The sequence below is a fragment of the Sapajus apella genome, unplaced genomic scaffold (assembly GCF_009761245.1).
Source record: "Sapajus apella isolate SASKATOON/1434 unplaced genomic scaffold, GSC_monkey_1.0 scaffold37, whole genome shotgun sequence".
Taxonomy (NCBI): Eukaryota; Metazoa; Chordata; class Mammalia; order Primates; family Cebidae; genus Sapajus; species Sapajus apella.
The window spans coordinates 15,624,900-15,637,303 of record NW_022436977.1 but is presented as its reverse complement, the minus strand read 5'-3'; the positions used below and the strand labels follow the sequence as shown (position 1 = coordinate 15,637,303).

Below are 12,404 nucleotides of genomic sequence, written 5' to 3'. Positions count from 1 at the left end.
TGGGTAAGAAAATTGGAACAGAAAGAGATGATGATAATTAGTAGTATTATGGATATATTTTTAAGGTGGAGCCAACAAGATTTCCTGACAGATTGGTGGAGGGGTGTGAGGAAAAGAGAGCAATCAAAGAAAAGTACAAGGGTTTTGGCCCAAGCAACTGGCTAGATGAATTGCTGTTGGTAGAGCTGAAGCTGAAGACAGGAGAATTAGAGTGAGGGAAAAATTAGGAGTTCTGTTTTAAACATGTTGACTCTCAATTAATATTAAACATCCTTGTGGAGATTTGAATAGACAGAAAGGACTTCAGGTGACAGGTGAATAAATGTTACCAACTCTTCTGATCTTGTTGGCAAAAATTCTACCAGTATGTTAGGGCTATCTTCTAATTATCTTTGGTTATCTTCTATTATCTTTGGCTTTGAATATCAGTGGTATATAGATAATTTTTAAAGACCATGAGATCACAGGAGATTGTGGATATATAAAAATGTTCAAAGATTGACCCCTGATGTGGGACAAGTTCTAGAGGTCAAGTATACATGGAGAAGCCACCAAAGGTGACTGAGAGAGAACAGCCAGTGATGTAAGGGAAACACCAAGAGAGAGTGGTACACCAAGGCCGAGTAAAGAAAATATTCAAGAAAGAGGAAGTGGTCAATTTTACTGAAAGCTGCTGTTAGATCAAGAAAGATGAGAACTAAGAAATGACCAAAGTAAAGTGGAAAGTTGAAAAATAGTATACTTACATTTGAACATTTAATGTATTTTCTCGTTCAGAACATTTTTTAAAGATCCTAATGGAAACGTGAGATACAAACATTTATCATTTCCCACTGTAAGTTTCATGACCATATTTCCCAAACACCAAAATTGATACAAGTAGTATCAAAATGGAGAAATACATTTGAAAACAGGATTGATCTCTAAAACTCAAGCCATATTTATAGAAGATCAAGAAAAAACCCTCAGAAGAGAAATTCACTCGCTTCATTCTGGATCAGTGATTCATTCATCCACTTACTCCTTTATGTTATAAGTCATTGATGTGTATAGTTCTCTGTTCCTTTATCCACCTATCTAACCATTCTCTACCTACCTATTCACAAAAGAAATGCTGCTTTTAATAGAAGATACCCCTAACACACTGGTAGAATTTTTGCCAACAAGATCAGAAGAGTTGGTAACATTTTATTCATTGATATCTGCAGTAGCTATAGATTATACTATTCTTTGCTGCAAGAACAAAACCCACTGTAAGAAACACAGACTAAAACTATCATTGGCAGTTTATGTCTCTTAGTGCAAGGAGATTTTGAATCTTTATAGGAAAGGTCAAGGATGAGCTGTTTCCAAATGCAGCAGTCATTACAACACTTCTCCAAAGGATGGTAAATTACAGTGAAGATGATGATTTTTGTTCAGTGGATTTGAAGTCCCTGAAGGATATTTGGGAGTAAATATCAGATAGGAAGGGATATATACATGTATGGGTTTGTAGAAGAAGTGAGAACTCTATTCTGGATTTATAAAGTTAACACTTTGAGCTATTGTATGGTGTGAAAATGTTGGTATAGATGTAGTCACATAGAGAGATTGTAGAGAATTGAAAGACCTGAATGACTACCCTGTTAAATTTTTCAGGGGGCCTTCCTCTCTTTCAGAGCAATGTTTTATCAAACTTACGTCAGTGTTTTTCTGATAAAATGCTATTTCTCATCATATAATCATAAAAATAAATCATGGGAGAAAATAGTAAAAGCAATTCATCATCTGTCTTCATGTCTCATCAAGAAACACTCTTGAGAAGTCTTTTCTACTTTCCACTGTCTCCTGCTCTGCTATTTTAGGATTCCAGTTGTTCCTCTATTTTGTTCAAGGCTATCGTATTTTCTTGGGGACATTTCTGGATATGGATATTCAGAACAGAATACTCTTCATAAAAGTAACAGAGCATTAAGCCTTCTGAGATGGAATGTGTCTTGATAGTATTTTGTTTGCAGTTTCATTTCTTTTGAACCATAATGTGCTTCATTCTTATGTGTAAGCACTGTGTGAACAGATATGAAATGGCTCTGAAAAACACACAGCTATTTCTCTTCTATGATGTTTATTACTTTCCTCTTGATTCAAATAGTAATAGGACTATTAGGACTTTCTCCGATAATACTATTTCCTTTAAAAGTCAGATTTGATTCTACAGATATTTTGAATTTAACACACTATATCTTGCACTAGCATCTATTTTAAGTTACTACTTACAGAACCATTTTCCTTGCTTTCATTTACCTTTTTTTGTGACTAGGACTGTTGACTCTTTTCTTGTGATATCCATAATCCAGCATCTTGTGAACCAGACACATTTGCATAATGAAACTCACTGACCTAGAAAAAAATGTTAAAAATCCATGACTTAGTTGAATTACTAGGAATTTTTAAAATGGTAAGGCTATTTTAATACTTTGGAGACTTTAGCATGAGTTTACACTTGTCAGTTAACAGAATTAGAGATGTACTTTGTCATTAAGTTTCCTCTTAGCACTTCAATTCAAGATATTTTCCTCTTTTTTCCCTGAGAAATTTCACTTGAAACTTTCATTATAATTGAAGTAGAGGTTGGTTTTTGCTTAAGAAAAAATCATGAACAAAGTTCACAACATGAATAATGTACATTGGAGAATATTAAAAAGATGTGTGTGCTTGTTTTCATGTGCAGAGAGAGAAGATATTCAACAATTAGGAACCTAGATTACCAAACTGAGTACCAGAAGTTGCTTTGGCATGAAGCATTGAGGCAAAATAGAGGTTGACAAGATGGTGGGAGTTGGGCAGAATAAGGATGTATAGGATAAAGGCAGTCTGAGGTTGCTTTTTTAAGACAGTCAATTTCATGTGTGGACTTTTTCACACAACTGCCAAACCATATTAAAATTTCAACTTTTTAATTTTTTCTTTTTTAAATAAAAGATGGGGTTTCACCATGTTGGTCAGGCTGGTCTTGAACTCCCGACCTCAGGTGATCCACCCACCTTGGCCTCCAAAGTACTTGGATTACAGGCGTGAGCCACCACGCCTGGCTATTTTTTTATTTTTAAAGATGAGGTCTCACTATGTTGCCCAGGCTAGACTTTAACTCCTTGGCTCAAGTGATCCTCTAGCCTCATCAACTGTTTTTAGTATCAAGAAATGTGTGCTACAATCATCCTCATTGCTGTTGGCAGAGGGCTAAGCAAGGCGTGAGCTGAAGATCAGGAGAAGTAAGAATGAGGAGACACTTAGACACAATCTGAAAGACAAACTACAGATAACCAAGAGGCCTGCATTTACCAAGCTTGCTCATTTCACAAAAGGCCATCAGTCATTCTTAACTTCAGTATCTACCCATTCTCTAAGAATTTACATGAATGAATGCTCCAAGTATCATGATTTCTCTTTTAAAGTTATAATAGCCATGCTAATTTACTTTAAATGAATATATAGAATTTCTGCTTAATAATGATAGCTGTTTTTTTTAATTTGAAAATTTTGGGGTTCCTCATATGTTTACACACACTCACACAAACACACACATATATATAGAATTTGGGAAAGGGAGGATATTTGAGTAGTAGTAATTTGATCTACTAATCTTAGCATCAATAATCTCCATGGGGAATTCTTAATTATATATTTAATGATTCTCTCAACACTCAAAAAAAAAATGCCAATATCTTTAAAATGAAAATCTCCTAAGATTGCCTGGGGTTAATGTGTTGCAGATATTTGTTGGTCATAAAAAAGGGGGGAATTTGCATATTTCAAGCCAATTTAATGCATTTTGACTCAGCTATGACAAATAGCGGCCCCGAGTAAATGCATCAAAATGACTTTCTAGTAAATAGCCTTGCAAAATTGACTCCAACTTTTCTTGTTACAAGTATCAATTCTGGGACTGAAATTACTTTGGACCTATAGAATTTAGAGAGTTTTGCTCTTTTTATTATGAGAATGATGGATGGAAAATTGCTTTGAAGGATGTGTGATTCTGCCTTTTGGAAACTTCAGAACCAATCTTTATTCTCTACTGCAACAAATGTCAGATACTCAGAATATTTGAGAAATGGTGAAATCTTGTTGACTTGCTATTTTGTTTTTCTGATATTTAAGAACTTTTTTCTCTTTACATGTTTGTTTCAACAATCACTTCAGGAGAAAATGTGGGTATAAGGAGAACTTATAACATATATTAGTCCTTTCTTCTGCCTTGGTTATTTATTAATTCCGTAAATACTTATTGATCATCTGTGTGCTAGTCAAGGTGAACTAAGAGCTATGTTTTTGTCCCCAGAAAAGCTCACTCTTTAGCAGTAAAAGATTGGTATATTATTGCAATTATGTAATATATTAGTCAGAATGGCCTAAATGCTTTAACAAAGTTATTTTCAGTGTTTTAACACAGCAAATATTTATTATTTGGTTACATTACCAACCACTGGGGATACACAGAAAGGATATGGTGGGGTTTCTGCTGTGCATAGTCATCCAGGGACCCAGGCTTCTTCCTTAGTGGTTCTGCCATCTTTTGGGGCCTCAGAGAGCTCTACCAGATATTCTTCATCTGCTTAGCAAGCAAGGGAGGTTTCATGGACCAGGCCTAGAAAAGCCATCCTTACATGTTCTATTGGTCAAAACTCAGACATGTGACTATATCAAACTTCTGACAGGCTGGAAAATATAGATTAGAATTTTCAGCTCTTTTTGTCAATGAAATATAGGCTGCTAGGTATTTCAAGTTCCTCTGCATTCTAGCTTCGTTCTACTTTTCTAACTCTATACCCCATTTCTCCCTTCACAAGGCATGTGATCTGGTCAAATAATTATTACTTTTCCCTGAGCTAGTTTTCTACATCCCATGCTTAGTTTGTTTTTATGAAAGGCTCCTCTCTATCAACTTTCTTCCAGATTTTCTTATCTTTAGGGACAGTTTTAAAATTCAACTCTTCTGTGCAACCCCATTATAGGAATGGTACAAATTAATTAACTCATCACTCAGACATGAAGATACAATTTTTAAAAAATTGATTAATACTTCTTCACAAGCTCTGTGCTTCCCAATATAAGAGTAAAAAAAAAGAAAAAACAAACTAAACACAACTTACAACATAAGAGTAAGAAAAAAACTATAGTTCCTGTAAGTTTTAAAATGTAGCTCAATACATTAAACGTCGTTAAAGCCCTTTGAACTGGATCAAAACACCTTTAGATATATTATTTAATATATAATATACAGACATGTATATAACATTTCAGTCAATGATTAATTGCATATATGATGGTGGTCCCATAGGATTATAATAAGATGGAAAATTCCTATCGCTGAGTGGTGTTGTAGCCATCATAAGTCATTGTGCAATGTATCACTCACATGTTTGTGATGATGTTGGTGTGAATAAACCTACTGCACTGTCAGTCATATAAAAGTCTAGCATATACAGTTTTGTACAGTACATAATATTTGATAAGAAACAACTATGTTACTGGTTATTTACTGTATTATAAATATCATTATTTTAGAGTATATGTCTTCTCTTTAAAGAAGAAAAAAGTTAACTGTAAACTGTCTCAGATTGGTCCTTCAGGAAGTATTCCAGAAGAAGGCATTGTTATCCTAGGAGAGCACAGCTTCATGCATTGCCCCTGAAGACCTTCCAATAAGACAAGATGTGGAGGAGGAAGATAGTGATATTGATAATCCTGACCCTGTGTAGGCCTAGGCTAATGTGTGTTTTGGTCTTCATTTTTAACAAAAAAGAAGTATATAAAGTAAAAAACTTAAAAATAGAAAAAGGCTACAGAATACAGATATAAAGATAGAAAATATTTTAGTACAGCTGTACAACATGTTTGTGTCTAAAGTCGTGTCATTACAAGAGTCAAAAAGTTTTAAAAATTAAAAAGTTCATAAAGCGAATAAGTTACAGTTAACTAAAGTTAATTTATTATTGAAGAAACATATTTTTAATAAATTTAATGTAGCCTAAGTGTACATGTATATAAATACTACAGTAGTGTACAGGCCTTTACATTCACTCACCACTCACTGACTCACCCAGAACAACCTCCAGTTCTGCAAGCTCCATTCATGTTAAGTGCCCTATGGAGGTATACCACTTTTTATTCTTTATGCTGTATTTTTACTGTGCCTTTTCTATGCTTCGATACACAAATACTTATAATCGCCTACTGTATATAGTATAGTAACCTGCTGTACACATTTGTAGCCTAGGAGCAATAGGCTATGCCATATAGCTTGGGCGTGTAGTAAATTATGCCATCTAGGTTTGTGTAAGTGTGCTCTATGATGTTCACACAACAAAATTGTGTAATGATGCATTTTTCAGAATATATCCCCATTGTGAAGTGACACATGATTGTACATCTGTATCTACATTTTTATCTATCTTATCTATCTATCTGAAAGGTATAAATAGAACAAACAGCTATTAACCTAATACTCAGCTTAAGCAATAAAACATTATTAATGCAGCTGAATCCTCTTATACTTCCCAGTCTCATCTCCCTTTATATTGAGCATTTTACATGTACCCTTTCAGATTCTCTCTCCCTCATCTGACTCCTAGACCGTTGGCTGTTCCATGTGAGCTGCCAGTGCCACTGCAGTACACTCAGGGCAGAGGTTCCGCTGCCTGAGGTCTAGCAGGCAAACACTAGAAATCTCTGGATCCTCTTACTACTTCCAGATTTGAATGAAGCATCATGCCACAGAGCACTGGGGATGCCTTCCACGGCAGCTGCTGCAAAGGCCAGGTGAGAGAAACTGAAAGCATGGTAGAATTAGCTTCCTGAGAGCAAATTATGACCGATGAGAGCAAGAAGACTGAAAGAACCCAAAATATTCATTTTGTCTCCCTTCCTTTCTCTAATGGACTCTTCTGAAGATGGTTCTCTATGCTGTAGTTAACACATTGCCTTACTTTCCTTTCTCTTCCTTTCCTGTCTCAGTTTGCCTTTCCTTCACCCTTGCTGCCCTGAGATTACATCTCCCAGTACTTATTCCTGTATGAGGCCTTGGTTTTGGGCCTGACCTAAGATGCCCTCCACCACCCAGAGGTAATAATTATCATAAATTTTAGGTATAATATTGCATTTTTTTATACTTTTATATGTCTATGCATTAATTTATAACAACATATAATATTCTTACATGCTCTCAAAATTCATATACATTTAAAACATAAAGATACTGTGTCTTTATCAAACTTGCATTTAAAATCCAATGTTATATTTGTGAAAATTACTCATATTGAAAGATACCATGCTAGTCCATTTTCACTGCTATACTGTATTTCATAATTTGCTGTTCCTATACATAATGCTATAAAGAACACTCTTATACATGTTTTCTTGTGCAAATGTGACAGAATTTCTCTAGGTTTATATCAAACTACGGAATTGCTAGGCCACAGGGCACATGCATATTCAACTTGTAGGTACAGTATTGCTACATTGCTGTGCAGTCTGTATAATCACCACATGTAATACATGAAACTTCTCATTGTATCCTTGCTAACATTTTATACTGTCAGGTTTAAACATTTATCATTCTGATAGCTGTGATATAATGTGTCACCTTTGTTTAATCTGCCATTGTTGAAGTTGAATATGTTTTTAAGAGTTTACTGGCTATTTGAATTTCCTCTTTCTAAATCCATATTCAATTGGATTGTTTCCTTATTGATCTGCAGGAGTTTTCTGTGTTCCACTTACCTATCTAGTCCCAGTTTGCGGCTTGTAGTTTCTGTCTGTTTCATAAACAGATGTGTCTTTTCATTCAGAAAATTTCTAATTTAGCCAGATTTTATTGTAAGCAATTGATGAATATATTTAATGAATTTTACTATCATATTGTTTAAGAAATTCTAACAATGCAAAGATAGTGTCCTATATTAACTATTTTCTACATGTTCTACAGATTTTCTTTTCACATTTAGGCATTTAATTCACCTGAAATTGGTTTTTGTGGAGGGTGTGAAAGGAATTTTATTTGATTCTTTTCATATAGATAAATCATTGCCCAAGTACCATTTATTGAATAGTCTGTTTTTTCTTTGCTGAGCTGTACACTGCCTTTTTTCTTTGCTGATCTGTCTGTTTTTTCTTTGCTCATCTGTCTTTGCTTTAACACATACACACACACACACAAATCTGTTTCTGGTTTTCCTATTGCAATTCATTGGACTACCTATTTTTCCCGGTATTAATGAAAACTGTCTGTATTGTAAGTCTGGTATCTCGTAGGTAGAAATGTCTTACTTTGTTCCCTGTTTGCTTAATAATCCTGGAACTTATTGGCCTTTTGCTTTTCCATCAAAATTTTAAATCAACTTATACAAGTTCTGTGAAAAAAACTTTTTCCATGAAATGTTTTTATTTAAATTGCATTTGTTTATAATTTTATTAGAATTAAATTTCTATTTGATTCACCCCAGACTTTATTACAAAGATTACAAAGTAGTCACTCAGTAAACATTCATTAACTAAATGAAAGAAAGATAGCAATTCTAAGTTTCAGGACAATGTGCCCACCATAAGCTGTAACTATCCTTAGAATTGCAAACTAATTTTTTAATTAAGCAAAATAAAATTTAAAATTTAACTGTTACAAATCTTTCCTCATGTAATGAAATCAGAAGATCTTATTTTTTTCTAAGTTTATTGAACTTAATCATTCATAAATTTAGATATAACATATGTAAAGTTGCTAGCACATCTGTTATTATCGTTATGCATGGTAACAATTCATGGCATGGTTGACTACATCCTAATTCCCTTTTGATATACCATTGTTTTATTTTAATAGCCAAGATCATTAAATGCCTACGTATGATTTTTTAATAGCCTAGGGAAACAAAAAATAACTTTTTATTGCTTAAAAAAAACTACACACTTTAAAAGAAATGTATTATTTACTACCTTTTTAATCCATTAATTTGAAATGCTAGTAGCCTCTAATCAAACTATAGCTACTAGTCCTGTATGGCTGTTTGCTTGCTGAAGTTTAACAGTAGCAGACATAAATCTGAAAGTTACTCTTATGAAACATAAGATAATATTTTAAATACCTAAAAATTTAATACAGATTTTGGCTTATTTGCTTTTTCTAAGAGGTAAATGGACTACCAGTGTGAGCTAATGTGACACAAAGGATTTTCTAAGGCAAGGAAGTAAATACTGACTAGTATCTTTACCTATATAAGCATATCCTAATTGGATAACACAGTCCAGAGTTGGAAGTTGCCTTGGTAAGATTACTATTTCCTTCCTCTCTCCCTGTTTCACTTCCCAATAATGTCTCTGTTCCTCATTATGAATAATAAAGTTCATGTCTGAAAGGTAGTTTTCAAATCCACATGGGCATGCTTTACAGACTGAGATGGAGAAATTGACATGGTCTATTAAATTGATGGAGTCATAAATATCCCACTCTTTCCCTGAACCTATAGACAGGAGTGAAAGATAAACAGATTCAGATAGTTCAATGTGATATAGTCACATTACAAGTGATGAGACAGATGTGAGTCGATGGTAAATCTAGTGAGGGGGAAAAAATAAAAACCAAAAACCCTAACTTCAGCTTCTAACCTTATTTTACTTTCATTGACTGAAATTGCCCCAGATCTTGTGCCCAAAGGACATGTAGAGCTCCTAGATTCTGAAGTAAGCAGTTCGGGGTTGTAGTAAACTGGCAGAACATGTCTCTGAAGTGAATATCACTTATGAAACTGTCTTAAACACTGGAAACAAATATAATTAACAATTCGAGTTCTCTCTTGCCAAACTTCAGCTTAAAATAACAGAAAATTGCCAAATCTAGGGAGCAAGCTCATTCTTGGTGTCTTCATAGCCCAGAAATTAATTGCACACCCTTCTGTTCCACCAGGGTGAAGGGAAGAGTGTGAACTCTGAAGTCAGGCAGGTTTGGGTCTGATACCAGTTCTCCATTACTTACTAGCCATGTCCTCAGACTAGTAAGTAACAAGCCATGACAAGTCCACATAACCTCATTTCCTCTATCTGTAGTACAGGCATAACAATACTTACTAATCAAATTGGTATGAGGACACAATAAATAAAGTAGCTCCAGCTAAGGTCCCATTCCCCAAATTTGTCACTATTGACTCTCAAATTGCCTAAAATTCCTGCATGGCTCATGAACATGGGATAAGGCAGAGTTGATACATTAAAAATGTAAATGTATGAGCGTGGTAGTTATTGGGGTATATGACATTTTCAAATTAGCAACTTTGTCTTCATTTTCTTTTGCAAAATCGCTAGTCAGTTGCTATGCAGGGAATTCGTAGACTAGGACACAGTATTAAAAAGTTTGGAATGTAAAAATACGTTTAGAATTAGAATATGAGGGAGCATTGAAGAAGACAGGCCTGGGATAGTAGAGAAAAGTCACACTGAGATAGTATTTTGGTAATTAAACGTGAGAGTCCTTAGGATTAGAAGAAGAGGGCAGTAAAAGAAAGTAGGTGTGAGGGTGCGAGTAGGGAAGTAGCTGTGCACAGAAATGGTGGCACCAGGCCACCCTGCCAACTTGGCCAAACTTGGAGTTATCCTTCCTTCCCCTCTCTCACCCACCTATAGCTAAGTCATTGGCAAATTCTACTTCCAAACTTTATCCAGGATCCAATAAATTCTAGTCATTTCCACAGATACTCTAGTCTTATTCTCAGGTCCTGATGATCACAATGGCCCTCTCCTCATGCTCTGCTTACCCTTCCCTCCTAGTGTCTGTTCTCTGAGGAGTAGCCAGAGTCAGCTTTTTATTTTTTCTGGCTTATTAAGATATAATTGATAAAAGTTGTATATGCATATGGTATACAATGTGATGTTTTGGTATACAAATATATCATGAAATCATTACTACTATCAAGCTAATTAACATATCAATTGGCTCACATAAGTTACTTTTTTTGTAATGAGACGATTTAAGATTTACTGTCTTACCAACTGTCAAGCAATACAATACAGTATTATGACTATAGTTACCATGTGTACACCAAAAATATAGAACTTATTTATGTTGCACAAATGAAATTTGTGCTATTTGACCAACATCTTTTCATTTCTCCTCCCCACTTCTCCGACCCACCACCAGCCATTGGCCACCACCATTCTCCATGTTTCCGTGAATTTGACTCTTTTAGATTCCACATATCAGTGAGATCATGTAATTTTTGTCTTTCTGTTCCTGGCTTATCTTAAAGTGTCTTTGTCTGGCTTTGATATCAAGGTAATGCTGGACTCATAAAATGAGTTTGGAAGCATTGTCTCCTCTTCAAATTTTTAGAATAGTTTGAGAAAAAATAGACAGTAATTCTTCTTTGAATGTTTGGTAGCATTCAAGAGAGAAGCCATCAGATCCTGGGCTTTTCTTTATTGGAAGGTTTTTAATTACTGATTCAATCTCCTTACTCATTATTAGTCTGCTCTGATTTTCTATTTCTTCATGATTCAGTCTTGGTAGGTTGTATGTTTCTAGGAATTTGTTTCTTCTAAATTATCTAATATGTTGGCATGTTTGTAGTAGTCTCTTATGATCATTGTATTTCTATGGTATCAGTCATACTGTCTTCTCTGCCATTCATAATTTTATTTTCTTGGGGCTTTTCTCTCATTTTTTCTAGTTGATCTACCTAAGATTTATCAATTTTGTTGATCTTTTTCAAAAACCAATTTTTAGTTTCATTGATTTTTTTTCTAGGCTCTCTTTCACTTAATTCTGCTCTAATCTTTACTATTTTCTTTCTTCTGATAAGTTGTTCTTTTTCTAGTTCCTTGAGAGATAAAGTTAGGTTGTTTATTTGAGGTCTTTCTTTTTTCTTAATGTAGGCATTTATCACTATAAACTTGCTTCTTAAATTTGTTTTTGCCACACCCATAAGTTTGGTATGTTTTGTTTCCTTTTTCATTTTTCTCAAGATGTTTTTCTTTTTCTTTTGATTTCATGAGCATTTTGGTTAATTTTCAGATCTTTATGAACTTTCCAGTTTTACTCCTGTTATTAACTTCTAGTTTCATACTATTGTAGTTGGAAGAGATACTTGATGTGATCTCAATCTTCTTATATTTGTTAACAGTTGCTTGGGGACCTAACATATTATCTATCCTAGAAAATGTGATATGTTCACTTGAGAATAATGTGTATTCTTTTGCTGTTGGATGAAATGTTCTATATATGTCTGTTAGATTCATTTGACCTATAGTATTGTTCATGACTGCTGTTTCTTTGTTAATTTTCTATCTGAATGATCTATCCTTTGTGAAGCAGGGTATTGATGTACCCCACCACAATTATATTATTGCCTATGTCTCCATTTAGCTCTGTTAATATGCGC

The 12,404-nt window shown here is 34.3% G+C and overlaps 1 protein-coding gene across 6 annotated transcripts in view; it reads right to left on the bottom strand.

Moving 5' to 3' along the window:
- Window positions 1-2,295: 2,295 nt before the first annotated feature.
- Window positions 2,296-12,404, bottom strand: part of ATP8B4 (ATPase phospholipid transporting 8B4 (putative)) — a 381,647-nt gene continuing 371,538 nt past the window's right edge. For 4 of the 6 annotated variants that reach the window (XR_004274962.1, XR_004274967.1, XR_004274966.1 and 1 more), the window contains 2 exons: window positions 4,463-4,630; window positions 2,320-2,382 (listed from right to left, as the gene is read on the bottom strand). The gene's annotated coding sequence lies outside the window, so the exon portion shown is untranslated. Of the gene's footprint in view, window positions 2,383-4,462; window positions 4,631-12,404 lie in introns of all 6 variants that reach the window. The other 2 variants (XR_004274963.1, XR_004274964.1) reach the window with 2 other exon arrangements.